The 19,643-nt window shown below is 37.7% G+C and overlaps 1 protein-coding gene across 4 annotated transcripts in view; it reads left to right on the top strand.

The window, feature by feature from the left end:
* RASSF8 (Ras association domain family member 8) overlaps positions 1-19,643 on the top strand; it is a 122,364-nt gene that overhangs the window by 28,550 nt on the left and 74,171 nt on the right. The window contains exons 1-2 of one of the 4 annotated variants that reach the window (XM_035028055.1): positions 14,848-15,092; positions 16,418-16,514. The exons of 1 other annotated variant lie outside the window; for it this stretch is intronic. The gene's annotated coding sequence lies outside the window, so the exon portion shown is untranslated. Of the gene's footprint in view, positions 1-14,847; positions 15,093-15,356; positions 16,515-19,643 lie in introns of those variants that run through there. 2 more of the 4 variants (XM_035028056.1, XM_035028054.1) reach the window with 2 other exon arrangements.

The raw sequence follows: 19,643 nt of genomic DNA, 5'->3' as shown, positions 1-19,643 counted from the left end.
ACTCTGCTTTCCCACATGTGGTAGTAGTTGAAGACCAGTTAATAGACAAGCTTGTCCTGGAAGAGTAAGACTGTAGAGTAAGAGTCAAATAGTGAGAAGCCACAACAGCTGGCCTAGGCAGGAAGAGAAGCCAGAGAGAAAAAGTGAGAGCATTGCCCTCCCTGAGAGCAAAGGGGAAAAGTCTCAAAAACAGATAGCCAGCAGTATTGAAGCTGAAGAGGCAAGTCAAGTAGGATAAGGACTTGACTTTTGGCAATAAGGAGAGGTCATGGATGATCTTCTCAAGAAAAGTGAAGTAAGCATTGAATTAAAGAGTGTGAGGAAATATAGGCTGATTTTTAAATAATCATAGTAATTTTATTTGTAATATCCAAATTTCTGTAATGTGCCAGGTGCCAAGCACTTTACTTGTATTAACTCATGTAAATCTCACAACAACCTCATGGAGTCTATACTTTTTTTTTTTTTTTTGACAGAGAGAGGCACAGTGAGAGAGGGGATACAAGCAGGGGGGAGTGCGAGAGGGAGAAGCAGGCTTCCCGCTGAACAGGGAGCCCGACGCAGGGCTTGATCCCAGGACTCTGGGATCACGACCTGAGCCGAAGGCAGATGCCTAACGACTGAGCCACCCAGGCTCCCGTCTATACTTTTTTTATCCCCCGTTTTACTTGTGCAAAAACTGAGGCATAGAATAATTTATGCAAACTTGCATGGGTAGGAAAAGTGGGCCAGAGCTAGGATTCTAACCATAGGGTGGCCCCACCACTATTTATTTTAAATAAATACCATCCCATGCTGAAGCTTTGCACATAGAGTTTTGGTGCTTTTGTGTTCTTTGTACTGTGTTGGGTGATGGGGACACAGAGACAGTTCCTCCCCTAGAGGACTTTTTACAAGAGTAGTAGGGAAAATGGATCAACAACACCTGCAGTGTTTTCATTTCTGTGGTAGAAGTGTGTAACAGGTAGAGTCAGTCCACAAGAAGACTGTGGCCAGTTTTTAATTGTTGGAGGAAGGAGGGGGAGGAATCAAAAAAGGTGACTCTTAAGCCGGGGTTCACAGTGACAGAATTTAGAGTGGTGGTTTAAAAAATTTAAGTGCAAGAAGCTGGATTTCATCCTTAGGTCTACTTCTTTTTTTCATCAGATTTTCTAAGTATTTTTCCCCCATGGTTAAAAACTGATTTAAGCAAATATGACATGTCTTTAAAAGTCTGCAGCGGGCTTGTCCTAACAAGGTATCGTGAGGTATTTAACTCACAAATGTGAATGTTTTGTTGTTATTTGTTTTGGCCGGGTGGGTCATTATGCTGTAACACTCCTAATACAATTATATGGAGCATTCTCTTCAGAGAAAGAAAAGACTTCCCTCACATATTCTATTTTAAGAATTTTTAAAAAGCACACACATATACACAACAAAAAGATAGACAGCATCTCTGGTTTAAAGAGAGTATTTAATAAATGTAGTAACTACTATGCTTTCGGTATGGGATGGGAAAGACCTTTCTTGCATAATCATTTCTACGCCTTCATTAAAAGCACCTTAGAAGAAATGAAGTTGTTGCCTAAATGAGGAGAACAAGGAAATCAGCAAAGAAGGAGCTCTGGAAATCTTGCAGGATCTTTCTGAGTAACTTTACTTCCATGCCATAGGTGCCCTCTCTCCATTAAGTGATTACATGATGTAGCTGAGTTTATTATTTCTTCTTTATGTATAGTTTTGTTACCATTTTTTTTAAAAGCAAGCAAATTTTAACTTTTTTTTTTTTAACTCAAATTCCATAAAACAAAGTTGTTTTATTGCATTGGCTCACTATTTGTTTTGTTTTGGGGGTTGTTGCCCAAAATAATAGTAAGAATCATGAACTGAGTGACTATTATAGGTACAGGGCTATGCTCGGTCCTTTACCCACATTTTTGTTTAATCTTACAACTCTGCAAGGTAAATTTGCCCATTTTACAAATGAGAAAATAGATTTGGAGAGATTTTTTTAAACTACAGAAAGTTAACTAAGCATCCAGTAGGAAGAGCTGGTCTGAGAAGGAGCTGGTCTGAGAAGAAGGAGAAAAAGCAGAGATGAGGGAGGGCATGGAAGTGAGCAAAAAAAGAAAGAGATCAGATAGATGAATCAGTCAGCAGACTGACCTGGTGGGGTATTGGAAGTTCTTGTTCTACAACCCCTGAGGCTGTGGGTATACAGTGCCCTTGTCTTGGATATGTTAGCCTTCTGTGTACAAGGGGTATCTCTTTTTTCAAATGCTTTATGGCAGGGTTTGCAAACTCATTACAGCAGTCAGGCAGATGGCATTAAGAGGTGAGGTGGGGTTGGTAGAAAGGATGAATGATTAAAACTGGTAAATTAGAGTATATATATGCCTTACCTAAAGGGGGTGGTTGCCACTCAGCTCAACCTGATTACTGCCCTTAGGAAATGTGGTTGGACCAAGGTTTGGCATATCTTCAGGTTTTTTCAGAGAAGCCATATATCTGGATATTTGGGGGTGATTTCCAACCTGTTAAAAACATCAAAACACCACGTTGGCCCAATAGAACACGAAGTGGAAGGTGGATTTGTGCTTTAAATTGTATAATGTCTTCTTGTTAGCTGGTGAGAGTAGGGTAGGGGTAGTACTAAGTCCTTAGGCCTGTAAGAAGGGATTTCTTGGTTACCTGAGCAGGCCTAGCCGAGGTAAGGGCAGTAGTTAGAAATGCTCTAATTTTAATTTTTTCACCACAATAGATGTAGATGTCAGATTGTCAAGATAGTCTCATTTCAGGAATAATTTAAATTTAAGCTAATTTTTAAAAAAATTCATGGAACAAGATATTCCAATTCAGTGAATTTTTAGATAACTTAAATTCCTTTAAAACTTTCATTTTAAGAATTAAGGATATCAAACTGCCTGTTTTAATAAACAATATATTAAACATAACATTTGGGAGGGAGGTGTTGAAGGACATTATTAGTATATTATCCCATAAATTTAGATTTTGCCAGGTAGAAAATTGTCAGTGGATGTGCACTTTTTATGAGCCATTTAAGGAGATACTGAGGCAGTTGCTTTATTAAAAGAAGAAAGAGTTATATTGCTAGGGTGACACTTGTCCTGATTTACTAGATCAGTCCTGTTGTTCTGGCATAACAAAGGACCTTTTGTCCAGGATGATAAATTATATGGTTACCTTATATAATGTTAATGTGTTTTTTAGTTGCTGGTCCCTTTCTCATAGAGGTGGAATGAGCCAGGTACGCTGAATGACCTTGTTGCTTCTCGTAAAATTAATCACTGAAGCAAAGGCTAAACCAGTCTTCACCTCAGTGTGACTCTCTCAGCCCTCCCTGAAGGATCTTTGCTATTGCTGTCATGGTTTTACTTGTCAGCAGCATTTAAACCATGATTGATTATTTCTATATCGTTGTTTTCAAAGCCATCCTTCTTGTTAACTTTAACCTACTCTTACATCTGTATCAAATTTAATTTGTGGTATGTGAGGGAGGCATAGCAATCCCCATTTCAAGGGTCTATACTAAAAATTATCCATAATCATCCTTAAATGACACTTAGGTAAAGGTAATAAACCTTTGATTTTATAAAAGCACATTTCCAGGCAAATATCTTTTATTGCATGAAATTGAACATACTGGGTGCTACTTTCTTGATGTATCAATGTTTTTCAGAAATTATATTTTATAATTAATTATATATGAGTGATATCATGTTCCACATATTTTTCAACTTGGAATAAAAATATAGAAGGCATATTACTCAAGTTTGTGAATGAAAAAGGTTGAAGATACAGATAAAATCTAAAAATGACAGATCAAGAATTCAAAGATTTTAATGGCTTCAAACAATGGCTGAACCATAAAAAGACTAAATTTAATGGGTCGGAATATGAATTTCTACATTTAGATTGAAAATAACAGCAATTACATAAGTACAGGAATGAGGAAACTTATTTCAACATAGCTCATATGAAAAGAACAGGAAGCAGTGGCCTCTTAAAAGGTTAATGCAACCTTTCATTTCTGGTGGTGTGTGAGACTAGATACATTAAACTACTCTTCTACCACAAACTAAAATAAAAACGCTAGGTAAATTATATAAATGTACCTTTAAAAATGATGAGGGGGAAACGTGGGCCGGAAAATGAAAGTGAGAACTCAGTGAGGTGAGTGAAACGGCCGATATGAGAACACTTGTTGAATCCAACAAATAATGAACTTTGATTTACTTGGTCTCCTGTTGCTCTCTCCAAAGCCCAGAGCCTGTGTTAGGGGAAAAAATTGTTTAATAGATGTCTCACATCCGTCTGGGAACCCCCTAAAGGCTACTTTCATAGTAGAGCGTTGAACTAGAACTAACTTTTTCTCTGACTCCTCCCAATCCCCAGCAACTCTAAGGAAAACTGCCTAATATTTCATAACCAATAACTAGCATTCATGCAGGTTTGCAGTCCTAATTTAGACCTACCTGGTTGATTCAAAAAAAGACAATATTTAGTTGTAAAGTGGTTTTTGCATAGTAGCTCCAGGCAGTAGCAAGTGCAGATTCCTTCTGGGGGAATCTTTCTTCAACCCAGGCCTCGAAGAGTTCGAAAAATATAATTGCAAGAAATTTTAACTCACAGTCAAAATTATAAAACAGACAAGTAAACAAAGCATCATGAATAGATAATAGAATTAGACATGGAGTGGGACGCCTGGGTGGCTCAGTCGTTAAGTGTCTGCCTTCAGCTTGGGTCATGGTCCCAGGGTCCTGGGATCAAGCCCCGCATCAGTCTCCCTGCTCAGCCAGAACCCTGCTTCTCCCTCTCCCTCTCCTACTCCCCCTGCTTGTGTTCCCTCTCTTGCTGTGTCTCTGTCAAATAAATAGATAAAATCTTAAAAAAAAAAAAAAAGAATTAGATACAGAGTGATCTCAAATATAGTTATCAGACAGAGAATGTAGAGTAACTTTGTTTTAAAGAAATGGGAATGTTAAAAATGTGAGTGAATAGCAAGCGAATATAAAAATGACAAAGGAGGTCTGAAAAAACTAAATAGAGCTTGAGAAATTAAATATATAATTGGATTTTAAAAATCAGCACATAAGCTTAATGGTAAATTAGACCTAGCCAAAGAAAGAATTCTTAAACTGGAGGACAGTTCTGAGCTTTCTGACTGTAAGAAACTCATTTATTGACGTGTGTATACATGTGATACCGGTGTATAATTTAAGCCAAACTTTCAAGAAATTGATTGTTTCCTCCTAAGGGTAATGTTCTCTATTATTTTTCCTTTCTAATTTGTTCTTTTTCATTTAAAAACAAAAGTTGAATCCAACCCAGGAAATTTTATAAACCACAGTGAGTCATGAGTACGGTTTTGAAGAAAACTGATATTAATAAAGTTGAAAATACACATACCCCACAACCCAGCATATATCCACCAGTGTTCAGAGTACTTTATATGGCCCACCCCAGAAAACCTGGAAAAAAACAAAACATCAGTTGTAGAAAACGTAACTATGGTGTGCTTTATACATACAGTGGATTACTGTAGGACTAAGGTGATAACTGAACATGATGAACCACCAGTAAATACAGCATGGACACCACCCCATCAGAGTGCATGCTGCCTGGAAACAGCCAGCCTTAGTCCATACCTGTGCATGGGAACTCTTTCTGCAGCTTTGAAAATGAATAGATCACCCATCTAAGCAGCAACACAATAGAATAGAAAAAGCAAGGTGCAAAAGATTATATGTGGTATGATTCCATTTATATGAAGTTCAGAAATTTAGGCAAACTAAATAGTATATCATTAGGTATAAATGATTATTTTTCTAAAGGCAAAAGTACACACAGAGTTTAGGGGAGTTTTAACCTCTAAGTAGGGCGTGAGGGAGTGGGTTAGGAAGAGTCAAAAGGAGCTTCAGAGATATTAGTAATTTTTTTTTTCATAAAACTAGTTGTGGGTACAACTAGAATTCCCTTGGAATTCTTTATCCTTTATATCTACTCAGTATTTAATAAAAGTAATTTAATAAAGCCAAGACAGAATCAACACAGGTAATAAATCTTTTATGCCGATCAGACCGTCCTTAGTCATTTTTAGTTCATGGACATTAAGAAATTGGAATATTTCCAGAGGAAAATATCCAGGGTGATGATATAAACCTGGTCTTGAGCCTTTCATTTTTTAGATGCAGAGCATGTGAATTTTGAGCATGGGGCAGTTTTGGTTTCCCCAGGCCTGTTGGCTAGTATGTGTGGGAAGTGAACTCTGCTAAGTCTTAGGGCTGCACTTGTGTCGCACCATGCAGAAATGAGTTCTAAAAAATTTCTACAATTGTTGTGTAGTTTGCTAAAGGTTTTGTTTTTTTCCGTCAGATGCTGTACTGTAGGCCTTATGTGGCATGTCATAATATACCAAATAACAGCTCAGGAATGGGATCTTTCATTGCTGGGTTCAGACAAGCCCTGTGCTTTCCCTAGCTCCTGAAAGCATCTTTAAATTCGGTAGTATCCATCGAAGGGAGACACATCCGGGTAATTTTGTTTGGTGCCTTTTGGAGGAAAGGCGGACTCAGTCCTAGCATTGCTCTGTCTTTGGCTGTGCAAGGGGCCATTTTGTCTGACCAGGGCCTTAGTTGGACATAGACATGGAAGGCTGGGCAGATGGTAGCCTTTATCTAGGTAATGATCACTTGAGGTGAAGGTATAAATTAGCAATTACTGAGGATCTGCAGTGCGCCGGCTGTTGTTAGGCATTTTTTTTAAGACTTTATTTTTTTAGAAGGGGGGAAATCGGAGGGGGAGAAGAACCATGAGAGACTATGGACTCTGAGAAACAAACTGAGGGTTCTAGAGGGGAAGGGGGTGGGGGGATGAGTTAGCCTGGTGATGGGTATTAAAGAGGGCACATACTGAATGGAGCACTGAGTGTTATACGCAAACAATGAATCATGGAACACTACATCAAAAACTAATGATGTAATATATGGTGATTAACATAACATAATAAAATAAAAAAAAAGATTTTATTTTTTTAGAGCAGTCTTAGGTTTGCAGCAAAACTAAGAGGAAGTTACTAAGATTGTCCATATATCCCACATGTGCATAGCCTTCCCCATTATCAGCATTTTCCACCAGAGTCATACATTTGTTACGATTAATGAACCTACACTGACATATCATTATCACCCAAAGTCCATAGTTTACACTACCGTTCGCTTTTGGTGTTGTACATTCTATGTGTTTGGACAAATGTACAATGATATGTATCCCCCATTAGAGTATAGATTTGCATTGCCCTAAAAATTCTCTATGTTCTGCCCATTCATTCCTCCCTGTCTCTCAACCCATGGCAACCACTTACTGTCTCCATAGTTTTGCCTTTTCTTGAATGAATGTCATATAGTTGGAGTCATATAGTATGTAGCCTCTTCAGATTGGCTTCTCTTTCACTTAGTCATATGCATTCATCTTTCCTCCATGTCTTTTCATGGTTGATAGCTCATTTTTAGCTCTGAATAATACTCCATTGTCTGGGTATACCACAGTTTATTTATTCACCTACAGAAGGACATCTTATTTGCTTCCAGGTTTTGGGAGTTATAAATAAAGTTGCTGTAGACATCCATGTACAGGTTCCTGTATGGACATAAGTTTTCAACTCCTTTGGATAAATATCAATGTGTACAATCGCTGGATCCTATGGAAGGAGTGTTTACTACACACCAGCTGTCTTCCAAAGTGACTGTATCATTTTGCATTCTCATCTGCAGTGAATGAGAGTTCCTGTTCCATTTGGTGTTCTCAGTGTTCCAGATTTGGGGTATTCTGATAGGTGTGTAGTGGTATCTCATTGTTTTAATTTGCATTTCCCTAATGATATATGACGTAGAGCATCTTTTCCTGTATTTCTTAGGCATTGTCATATAAAAATACTCTATTCCAATGGGAAGGAAGTGGTCTTATCGCCATCTTATGGATGTGGAACTCAGGGAGGGAGTAGCTAAAATCACTATTTGAAGTAAAGAAGGCCATCCTGTCAGGAGAGCAAGCTGCAGAGTCCTGGCTAGAGGCAGTGTTATGGAGTGTTTAGGAACATAGGCTCCAGTAGACAGAGCCAGATTCATATTCAGAATCTGCCATTTGCTAGCAGGGTGAGCTGGGTTGTAAGTTATTTGCCTTATCAGGAAGTGAGGAAAATACTTATTTCGTGGGATTGTTATGAGAAGTAAATGAATTAATATGCATAAAGTACTTAAAACAGTGGCTTGGCACATAGAAAGTGGTATAAAATGAGGTGGTGAGAGAATTTTTTTCCCTGACTATAGGTCTAGCAAGCAATTCTCCTGGTCTCTGTGACCCTGTAGCAGAGCCTGCCCTCAGTGTTAAAGAGGTGAGATAGTTCCGTCCACTCTGGTTTCCCCAGCATCCCAAGTTGGGTTCTGCGCCACCCAGAGGTGGGAGTGGTCTTGATGATTTACATTCATCAGTTCATCTTCTCCCAAGATCCTTCATCTTCCAGAGGCATAGAGATGTTGATTATGATGCATTTATTAAAAGATACAGCAGGTGCACTTATTCCCAAGAGCTTTGCTGTACAGATGAGGAATTGAGGCTCAAGGAGGTTATGAGTGTCCCAAATGCACATCATAGCAGAGCTTGGATTAGGGTGTTTGCTGCACTACCTCCAGAACATGTGGAGGGCAAGGTCACTTTTCTCCTTGGAGCCTTGACCTGATAGTATGGATGACCTCACATTTCTTGGGTTGGCTGGACCATTGAGATTGTGGGTTCTGAGTGCCTTTTGGGGCCTGTGATGTGTAGGCTGTTGCTAGCTTCCTTATGTCAGCACTGCTTGCCTCTTCTGTTAGCACATCTGCTGACTGCTCCTCTTAACCCAATTTCTCTCTGAGTCGTGCAGGCATTAGACTTCCAGTGGCTTCCTCCGTGTGTTTCCCTCACATCTGACCTATCATTTCCCTTAGTAATTGGCTTTTCACAACCCTGACCAAGTTCCTATTTATTTATTTCTCCCCCTCTTCTCTTCTGCCACTTCTGTTTGCTTTAATCATTTTCCCTTTTTTATACCGTTTTCTCCCTTATTTATCCTTACACACTGGCTCTTGTATGTTTCTGCCATTTTTCCTGTATCTGGGGTCCAGAGTGGACTCTTGATTTTTGGAGTCATTGCTAGACAGTGAATGGTATGAACTGTAATGTGGTATGAGCTGCCCAAAATCCATGATACATCAGTGGCAACTATGCTGTGCAGTCTTGCCTCCTAACTTCATTTTTATTAACCTGGACACAAATTGAGCATTACTAGCACAGCATTACAGTCAATATCATAAGGTCTAAGAGAAAAGAAGACACCAAACCTATGGAGACTGTAATTCCAGAAATGATCCAAGGACTTCCCTTCCTTAAGGCACTAAGGCAGGAAATGATAAGGTCTCAGAAATAAGTAAAGTTTAATAATTACAAGTGCCTGACTTAAGTAGCATTTAAACATAAAAATACTCTTCTTTAGCTTAAGGTAGCCTTATTGCTTATGCTCTTCTTTGAACTGAAGTGAAGACATTTATTCAAGATTAACATACATTATGAAACAGTTCAATTTAGGAAATTAGATAATGGTTTAAAACATACTTGAGCATGCTGAAATGTTACATAGTAATTGTCAATTTCAATAGCAGGGTATTCTTTGCTCTCTGTTTTTTGCCTTTTTTTTAAATATATGCTAAAAATTTTCTGTCAACTCCTATTTTATTTTTTTAAAGATTTTATTTATTTATTTGACAGAGAGAGACACAAGTGAAAGCAGGAACACAAGCAGGGGGAGTAGGAGAGGGAGAAGCAGGCCTCCCACGGAGCAGGGAGCCCGATATGGGACTCGATCCCAGGACCCTGGGATCATGACCTGAGCCGAAGGCAGACGCTTAACGACTGAGCCACCCAGGCGCCCTGTCAACTCCTATTTTAAAAGGAGAATGAAAATCATTGTCACTTGAAATTAATTAGTGTTATTTTTAAAATGAATCCATCACATTTGAAAATACCCTTCTTTATGATAGGGTTTTAAAAAGTCAGTTCTGAGACCAATAGAAGAAAAATGGGAGAAAGTTTAAAACATCCCCACAGACAACCTTCCGGTCAGAACTGTGAGGTCTTCAAAAGCAATCTTGGGATTTTTCTTGTTGTCTGGGAGCAGTATTGAACAGATGGTAAATTGACAGAAATAAAGCTGGATAATCAAATTTGATAAGCTAAGAAGAGGTTAACTAGAGAAATCTGTGGTATTTTAAAAAAATTTCCAGGGTGATTGGGGAGTGGTGGCTAAAATCAATATTTGGTATTTCATTTGTGTTAATACAAAAAACAAAACCACAAGTTTGCTTTTTAATTAAGTTTTTTTTTTTCATTTAAAAATTAGTCCTCCTACCTCCCAACCAATCTGTCCTTGTAGGTGGAGAAGGAAAAGAGAAATTTGTATCAGCTGGCTGCCTGCATGCCACCTCAGGAAATAGCATGTCAAATTCCTGCTTTATCAAGCCCCTCCTGCTGGCCTTCCTCCCATCCTCATTTAGTGAGTGTGCCAGATTCTGTGTGAGGTGCTGGGACTATAAAGAAGAAATGGAACAGGATTCCATGGTACAGTGAGGGGGGTGGGGGGGGGGGTCTAACAAATAACACAAAACATACTGGAAATCTCCAATCCTTTTAGTATGTCTAGAGAAACTACCTAGGATCAGCATGGGTTATGTGAATTAACTTGGGATGGAAGTCTGGTAGAAAAAAGCAGGATCTTTCAAATCAAGTACTCCTGAGTTCGAATCAGGGCTCCACCATTTACTAGCCATGTGATCCTGGAAATGTACCATATCTTTCTGAGATCTTAGTGTCTTCATCTGCAAAATGGGGACTGTCAGGATTTACCTTCACAGGATAGTGGATAGCTTCTAATTATGCATAGAGTGTTGCCTGGCACTAATTTTCCAAGTGTCTACTGAAACTTCTTTAAGAGGCAGGAACTTGGTTCACATCAGGTCACCTAATCTTTCTGAGCCTCAGCTTTGTCATTTGTATAATGGGAATTTGAACATATTAACGTGAAGAAGCTCAAAAAATTTGCAGTCATATGCAGGTATAATGACTTATTTCACAAAGGCCTCCTGACTATCCACCGGGATATGAACTCTACTGTAGCTTTTTTTCAGGTCTTTTTGGTGCTTCCAAAACATTCACTTGGTACTACTATTACTACATATTAGTTATGTCACACAAATATTGCAGAATTAATGGGAAGAAACCCATATCTTATTCACATTTATTATCCCTACTATATTTTAAATATATTAAGGGTTTGGTAAATGTTTATTATATAAATAATCATTTTTTGTTATTATCATTGCCCTCAGCTTTGCAAACTAATACAGCTAATAGCATCATAATGGATTTATTTCTGCCTTTATTATTTCTGTAATCATTTTATTGTTTTAACATTTTATATGGAATATGTAAAACCTAAGATACTTTTCTTACTAACATTGCATATTTCTTTTAATACAACTGAATCATATTCACAGATGTAGGATGGCTGGGAGTTTTGGTGTCAAAGAAGAAAAAAAAACTTTGAATGTTCCTACCTTTTCTTTTATTAGAGAAACTAAAAATTCAGGAGATTTTCAAATTTGCATAATATTTATGATTTTAATTTGTGTATATAAAGAGATATCACTTATGAAAGTATGCTATTGCATTCTATTTATAGTTGAGTATTTATCGTTGAATATTTAGGCAGATTTTCTCTTTTTGATAAAAAGAAATGTGCTTTTTTAACTTTTCAGGCATCTTGAAGTCACAGAGGAAAGAATAGCTTCCTCCAAACCTTTAGACTTTTTCTTTCTTTTTTTTTTTTTTTAAAGATTTTATTTATTTATTTGAGACAGTGAGAATGAGAGAGACAGAGAGCACATGAGAGGGGGGAGGGTCAGAGGGAGAAGCAGGCTCCCTGCCGAGCAGGGAGCCCGATGCGGGACTCGATCCCCGGACTCCAGGATCATGACCTGAGCCGAAGGCAGTCGCTTAACCAACTGAGCCACCCAGGTGCCCTAGACTTTTTCTTATTTGACCTATAAGACTTAAATAACTGGAGCAATAAGCTCTTTTCTGAGTTCTACAGTAATAAAAATGCCACTGTTGTCCGTTGATTATCCATCTGTGGGCCTAGTTTAGAGGAAGGGAATATACCAAACAATTAATCAGCAGTCACTAAGAGATACCAACAAGCAGATGAAGGGCTTGCATGCTTTCTTTCTTTCTTTTTTTTTTTTTTAAAAAAGGGGGCACCTGGGTGGCTCAGATGGTTGAGCGTCTGCCTTCGGTTCAGGTCATGATCCCAGGGTCCTGGGATCGAGTCCCGCATCGGGCTCTCTGCTCCTTGGGAGCCTGCTTCTCCCTCTGCCTCTCTCTCTCTGTCTCTCATGAATAAATAAATAAAATCTTTAAAAAAAAAAAAAAAGAAAGAAAGAAAGGAAAAAGGCAATATCTCTTGAAAACTGGAATTTATTTTGCTCTTTAGTTCTTATTCTGTTTTGGTTTTGTTCAGTGTATAGGAATTGCAGTAACCTGATACTGTGTTCATTTGCATCAATAACTTCTATTTGCATTCTTACAAACTAATTTAAATAAAGGCTGTGTATGTGACAATAGATATATATTAGTTATCTATTGCTGCATAACAAATTGCCCTGAACCTAGGGACTTAAAACAATAAATGTTTTGTTTGTTTATTTTGTTTTATCTCACCAAATTTCTTTGGATCAGGAATCCAGGAATGTCCTAGGTGGGTGGCTGTAGCTCAGAATCTTACATAAGATTGAAGTCCAGTTGTCATCCCATGTTATAAGTAGTCTATGTGAAGACTTGACTGGGGCTGAAAGATTCACTTCCAAGATAGTTTGCTCACATGCCTGGCAAGTTTGAACTGGTTGTTGGCAGGAGGCCTGTTTCTTACCATGTGGACCTCTCCATAAGGCTGTTTGACCGTCTGTAATAACACGAGCAAAGGATGAGAGAGCAGGATAGAAGCTGCATTGTTTTTTATGACCTAGCCTGGAAGTCACACATCATTTCCATGATAATCCTGCTGGCTATACACGTTAACTCTGCTCATAGTGGGAGGAGAATACACAACGGTACGAAGACCAGGAGGCAAGGATCTTTGGGGGCTACCTTGAAAAAACTAGAATGTTTAATCTAATATGCGCAAGTGTCCAGTGAATGTTCAGATAACTTAAATTTTAATTTTATAAAAAATAATATAATTACTGGAGTGTGGAGGTTTTCAGATTTTACATCTTTTATCCCAAATTGCACATGTTGACATATATTGATTATTGGTCCATTTCAATTGAATATAGATAGCAGTGCAAAATGTCTCTGCCCTCAAGGAAAGGCAAATGTTTCATTATAATTTTTCCAAGTATTACAACAGAGGTACATACTGAAGATGATGAGGTCAGGTGTTGAAGAACATGAGCTCTGAAGTCAGTTTGCCTGAGTTCAATTTCTGGCTCCCTTATTTATTGGCTATATGACCTTGGACCTCTTATTCAACCTTCCTAATTCTTTAGTTTCCTTTTCTGATTATTCCCTTTTTATAGCTTACCTTCCTCGTAGAGTTGTGGGGATTTAGGAAACAGTCCCAGAGAGTACTATTAGCCAGCCACTTGAGATTTTCTGGAATGATCAGTTTGGATGAGGGAAGGCTTCCAGGGAATGTGAGACATCTGAGTGGCCTCTTGGAGGGTAAGTTGGAGTTTGGTCAGCACAGAAAGTTGGTGGAACCCGGGAAGAGACGCCAGCATGAAGGAGAGCTAGAGGCGGAGGAGCTGAGCCGTGGGGTTGAGGCTGGGGCATGTCCCGTGGTGGCTTCAAGGGAATGACTCGAAGTAAGTTTAGACAGTGGCATGCAAGGATGCGAAGAGTCTCAGGTGGAGCCCCAGGACGTCGTAAGTTTTCTGAGCTTATCTCAGTTTAAATCACGAATGTCTTACTGCCTCATGACCACCCTCACAATTGCTAGATCTTATGTCCATATTTGCAGTTAGGAAAATATTGTCACTACAGTTATAGGCAAAACAAAAGAAGTTTGAACTTTTTTTGTGGAGGCTTTTAAAAAGAGTAGAATTGTAGGATTTGCTCTGTATGTGTGTGTGTGTTTTAAGTGGTGTGGGCAATGGGTTGAATAGTTAGGATGGTTATAGATATCAGTAGGGAGAGGACTGAAGCCTCACAGGAGACTAGAGAGGTGCGTACAAGTACACAAGAGCCTGAGACCCTTGCTTCTTGTCAGTTTTGGCATTTCCCACAGGCATCGCAAGCCTGTTCCCAGGACACTTGCCATCCCATTCCAAAGAACTGTGGCTCATCCAGAATTTTGCAATTATAAAAATCTAAAAAGGAGAGATTTTAATGTTAGCATATATGTAAGTATCAGTTTGAATTATACGTGAGGAAATAGGCACAATAATCTTCTTGGCCTTTAAATGTCTGGCTCTAGTATTGATAACCTTATTTTATGGATAAAAGAAGATAATGATTATGTCAATTTTAGAAACTCCTCAACTGCCCACTTCCCGGGTTCAAAAGATTGTTTTGATTCAATACGTGCCCTCTTTATTGAATGGAGCGCACTGGGTGTTATATGCAAACAATGAATCATGGAACACTACATCAAAAACTAATGATGTACTGTATGGTGACTAACATAACAATAAAATTAAATTAAAAAAGAAAGGTTTTTTTGAAAACAAAACTGAAAAGAAAGATGAGGCTTTAAAGAAGAAAAGACAGGTAAAAAATGAGATTTTTAATTTAGATAAATAAGAATCCCTTTGGCAGAGAGCTGGATTCCAGATGGCTTCTGGGCCCAGGGGTGGGAATTAGGGTGCTTAGTCTATTTAGCCTTTCTCACGCAGTTTTTAATTCATTTTCCAGTACTCTCTCCCAGCAGGGCTGACTCTTCATTGCTTTTTGGATGACATGCTCCACGGACAGGCTCTTTTACCAAGACACATGAGCCTCAAGTACGTGTCTTTCTTTAGCTTCTTTAGGAGGTAGGTGGGTAGGTCTAGTTGAAGCCAGAAGGCTCTAACCCATCTGACATAAAATGATGAAACAGGAATTCTGTGATACCTAGTTCACTTAAAGCTTATTTATTTTCATGAGAAAGAATTTTAATGTGCGTGCTGTCCTCTTTTTCTTTGAAAACTTGGAAGCACTAATGCACCTTTGCCCTGCAGCCATAACACTATGTAAAAAATAATCTAGAAATGGGTAGTGTTTTTATACAACTGTTAAGTTATATGAAACATTCGTCTGATAACCAGACTGAGAGACAGTGTGTCCATTCAGGGATATAGTAGCCTTGCAGGGAGAGCCCAGCTGTGGAAGGGGAAATTTTGGAGTAACTTACCCTGTCTTCAGTTGTGTTTGAAATTTATATATTTTCTGATAGTTTGCATCAGATTGGGGCTCTCTCTTTTTATTTCTAATTTGATATTTCATATTATTTCATAACTAAGATTTTAAGGATTGTAACTTTTTTCATGGTGTTTTCTACTCATAATAAAAGTAGTTTAGTGTCTTGGTGTGCAAAAAAAAAATAGTTGATGGAAGATGGTCTTGTTACTAAAGTAAACCTTTCTATAAATAAATGCAGAAACATCTGTTAAGGGCATAGTCTGAATGTGGCAGACATCTGAATTTCGTCAATTCCCGCCTTGTGGCCAAGATTTCTTTCTTAAGCTTTCTTTATAACTAATGGCAGAGTTTCACATTCTCACAGCATTAGGCAATAGAATGGTCAGAAGAACTGGTGCCAAGTTACCCTCTTTCTTGGGTTAGCTGGTGGTAATAATTTATACTCACCAAGGAAAAGTGTGGCATGTTTTTGTTTTTATTTTTGAAGACTGAAAACCTGAGATCTGTCCTTCAATGTCACTTCTAGGCCCTGGGTCTAGGCAGTTTTCCAAATATCTCTTAAACTGCTTTCAAGAAATTATTGTGGTGTTGCAGGAAGCTTTGGTCAGGAGAATAAGGCAGCACACAGTCTTTCCTAGAACACCATCGGCCCATCAAATGACCTTTTTCAGAAACAACTGAGATTCTTTTTTCAATGGCAGAAAAATGCTAATTGAAACCAAACAGAAAACAGACTCACCCCACAAGTATTGTAGTTCAGATGAGTAAGGGGGAAGTCAGAGAGGGGATGAAAAATTCTTCTTGGGAAAACTTTTGAAGCTAAAGCTTATTTATTTGGTCTTTGATGATTATAAGTTAAAATGGGGTAGTTTAGCATTTTTAAGATAAAAATGAGCCAGGACTGTAAGAACACTGTGTACCCTTTCAGGTGCCTGTGTACCTCTTCCTAGAATACCTGTCTGGTGCTCTACTCTTCCTCAAGACTACCTCAACACTCCTCCCCTTGGGGACTCCAGCGCCGTGAGGTGAGTCGGCAAATTTGTACTCCTTGCCTATATCCTAGAAGAGTATCATTTAAACTGACATTTTTAAAACAATTTTTCAAAATTTTGGGAGGCTTTCAGAGGATGTGTTTACTGGTGAACTCTCAAGAATCATCATTTGTAAGCCCTATATTTAGATAAGTATAAAGTTTAATTAGCAGTAGTATCTTTTGCCAGTGTAATGTAAACCCTAGGTTCAAATTTAGGTTGACACGAATAGCATTATGAAACATACTTTAGATTTCAGATTTGAAGTCTGAAGCAAATTTTTGCAAATTACTATGTCACCACTCTTAGGTTTCCTGAGCATTATTCTACTCATGCTCTAAATTGACAGCCTCTTTTTTTATTGATTGATTGATTGATTGATTAAGTTTTTATTTTAATTCCAGTTAGTTAGCATACAGTGTTGTATTAGTTTCTGGGGTACAATATAGTAATTCAACACTTCCATACATCAACCTGTGCTCTTCAAAACAAGTGCACTCCTTAATCCGCATCACCTATTCAACCCATCTCCACCCCTCTCCCCTCTGGTAACCATCAGTTTGTTCTCTATAATTAAGAGTCTGTTTCTTGCTTTGTGTCTCTCTCTCTAATTTTTTCCCTTTGCTTGTTTGTTTTGTTTCTTAAATTCCACATATGAGTGAAATCAGATGGTATTTGTCTTTCTTTGACTTATTTCACGTAGCATTATATATACTCTCTAGCTCCATCCATGCCATTGCAAATGGCAAGATTTCATTCCTTTTTATGGCTGAATAATATTCTATTTTAAATATATATTTATTTATATATATGTACACCACACCTTTATCCATTCATCAATCGATGGATAGCAGCCTCTTTTAAAGCCAAAAAGTATTTCTAACAGTGAAGGTTAGAAGGTCTCAGTAAGTCTGAAATAGCTTATAGTGTGAGCTTCCATCCCTTAAGTAGTGTAATTGGCTTCATTAAGTAAAGGGGGTCACAAAGTCTCTTGAAGTGGGAATATACAACTAAATTAATTTTCACTTGCTTTTTGTACGTTTGATGTGTATCCGCTCTTGAACATTAAAGTGACTCATTGGTCTCAGAAGGGAAAATAATTTGACCTTGTTTGTAGTATGTGAATCACTTGTGAATAAACTGTTCACACTTTACAGGTGAATAAACTCTTTAAGGGCACCAACCAGCATGCTGTCTCGGAAATTCCTTAGTCCCTCATTTGCAAAAGTTATGTGCTTGCATTTTTGCCTCAATGATGATTTTCAAAGGTCTTACATAATTAATTCCCCCCTGAAATAAAAAAGTATGACCTTAGAGCCTTGTAGTAATTGCTAAACTATGTGGAGGGAAATGGATTCCTAAAACCACAAGTCCTTATCCTCACTGGTTCCGTTTTCTTCCTGTAGACCCTGTTGCATTGCTTGCGGCATTAGCAAAATCCATGACTAGAAGGCCCCAAGTGTTGAAAGTAAAAGATAGTCTGATTCTAATCGAGCAATTTTGTTATATCCATGTAAGAGCTGAAAAATTCTAGTTAAGCTCTGTTATTTGTAATACAGTCTAAAGAAGAAAAGTATAAGGAACAAAATGTATTATGTAGTCCCACTTACTATAGTTCTCTCCATAATTGTGTCATCACTTAAATTTTAGAGTTAGCTTTTATCACTGATAGAGCTATTCTGTAAATCTTTCTTTTCTTTACATTAATTATTTTCTATTTGGTAGGATTTATGTAAAAGTTATACCAAGAGGAACTATGGTTCAGATTTAATGTTTAGAGATTGTGTACACTTGGGTTTGAATGTTTCAATTATTTTGTTTCTTTTAGAACACTGGTAGTTAGTTATCCCCTCATACAGGTAAGAGATGTAGGAGTTGCTTGGAGTTCACTGCCAAAGAGTTAATTTTTTACTATTTCTTTTCAAATGTTTAGTATGCTAAAAATTAACAGCCTTTGATTCTTGACTTCAAGTGCATAGAGACTCCCTTAACATACTGCCTTGTTTTCCTTTTTTAAATGGAGTTTTGTCTGGATGTGGTAGAGCTATACATAAAACAGTTTTGCTCTTGGATCCAGTAATCCAGTTTACTCATTGAAAAGGATATGTGAGTTCCCTAAACCTTTTTGAATGAAGCATCTAATTTCAGTCATGTTAACTTTGATAGCAACAAAACCAGCTTTGAATTCTCAGTATTGCTACACTGTAAAGCTACCTTAAATTTTTTTTTTATGGAGCAGCTTTAAATTTTTAATGTTTTACAATCAGAATATTTATTTCTACTAAATTACATTTTCTCCACAATGATGCAGTTTTTCCTGAGCCGTTATTCTTTTAGGGAATGATAGAGAATAATTCACATTTTATTTATCACAAGGCATCTTTTCCTAGGTTTGTAAATTTGAGGCTGTGTGAGAACAAACTTCAAAGCTCCTATTTTATGTAAAAAAAAAATAGATTACATAAAACAAAATGAGATTTTGCAGATTATTTATTTGCTTCTCTCTCTGTTGGGAATAGGACTGCATTCTTCTCCCATCCCCCTTTTCTGGTACCTTCCTATAAAAGGCATTAGAGGGAAAAGAATGATAAACAGGACTTAGCCCTATAATCTTCTTTCAAACTGCCTTGTAAGTAATTTCCCATAGTTTCTGTAATGAAGCTTATGTTGGTAGTATAGGGTGCTTCTGGTAGGGGGGAGTAGTTTCAAAATACTTTTTCTTTTTTTTTTTTTTAATTTTTATTTATTTATTTATTTTTATTTTTCATTTTTTTATTATGTTATGTTAATCACCATACATTACATCATTAGTTTTTGATGTAGTGTTCCATGATTCATTGTTTGCATATAACACCCAGTGCTCCATGCATTACGTGCCCTCTTTAATACCCATCACCAGGCTAACCCATCCCCCCACTTCAAAATACTTTAAGCTGTGTGTGTATGTGTGTGTGTGTTTTCAGGTTAGGTTTTCTGCCCCTTGTAGATTTAATGGAAAATATTTTTTATTTGCTTATACTTGGTTTTAATGGTTTAGATGGGGGCATTTCTAAATAAAACTTGTAAAGAGATGTTTATTGTTGTTACAGGTAATTCATGCACACAGATTTTAGGAGGCTCAAA

This window comes from Mirounga leonina, unplaced genomic scaffold (genome assembly GCF_011800145.1).
Source record: "Mirounga leonina isolate KUSES-001 unplaced genomic scaffold, KU_Mleo_1.0 Mir_201, whole genome shotgun sequence".
Classification (NCBI taxonomy): domain Eukaryota; kingdom Metazoa; phylum Chordata; class Mammalia; order Carnivora; family Phocidae; genus Mirounga; species Mirounga leonina.
Note: the sequence above shows the minus strand (reverse complement) of the source record. Positions and strands in the feature narration are given on the sequence as shown.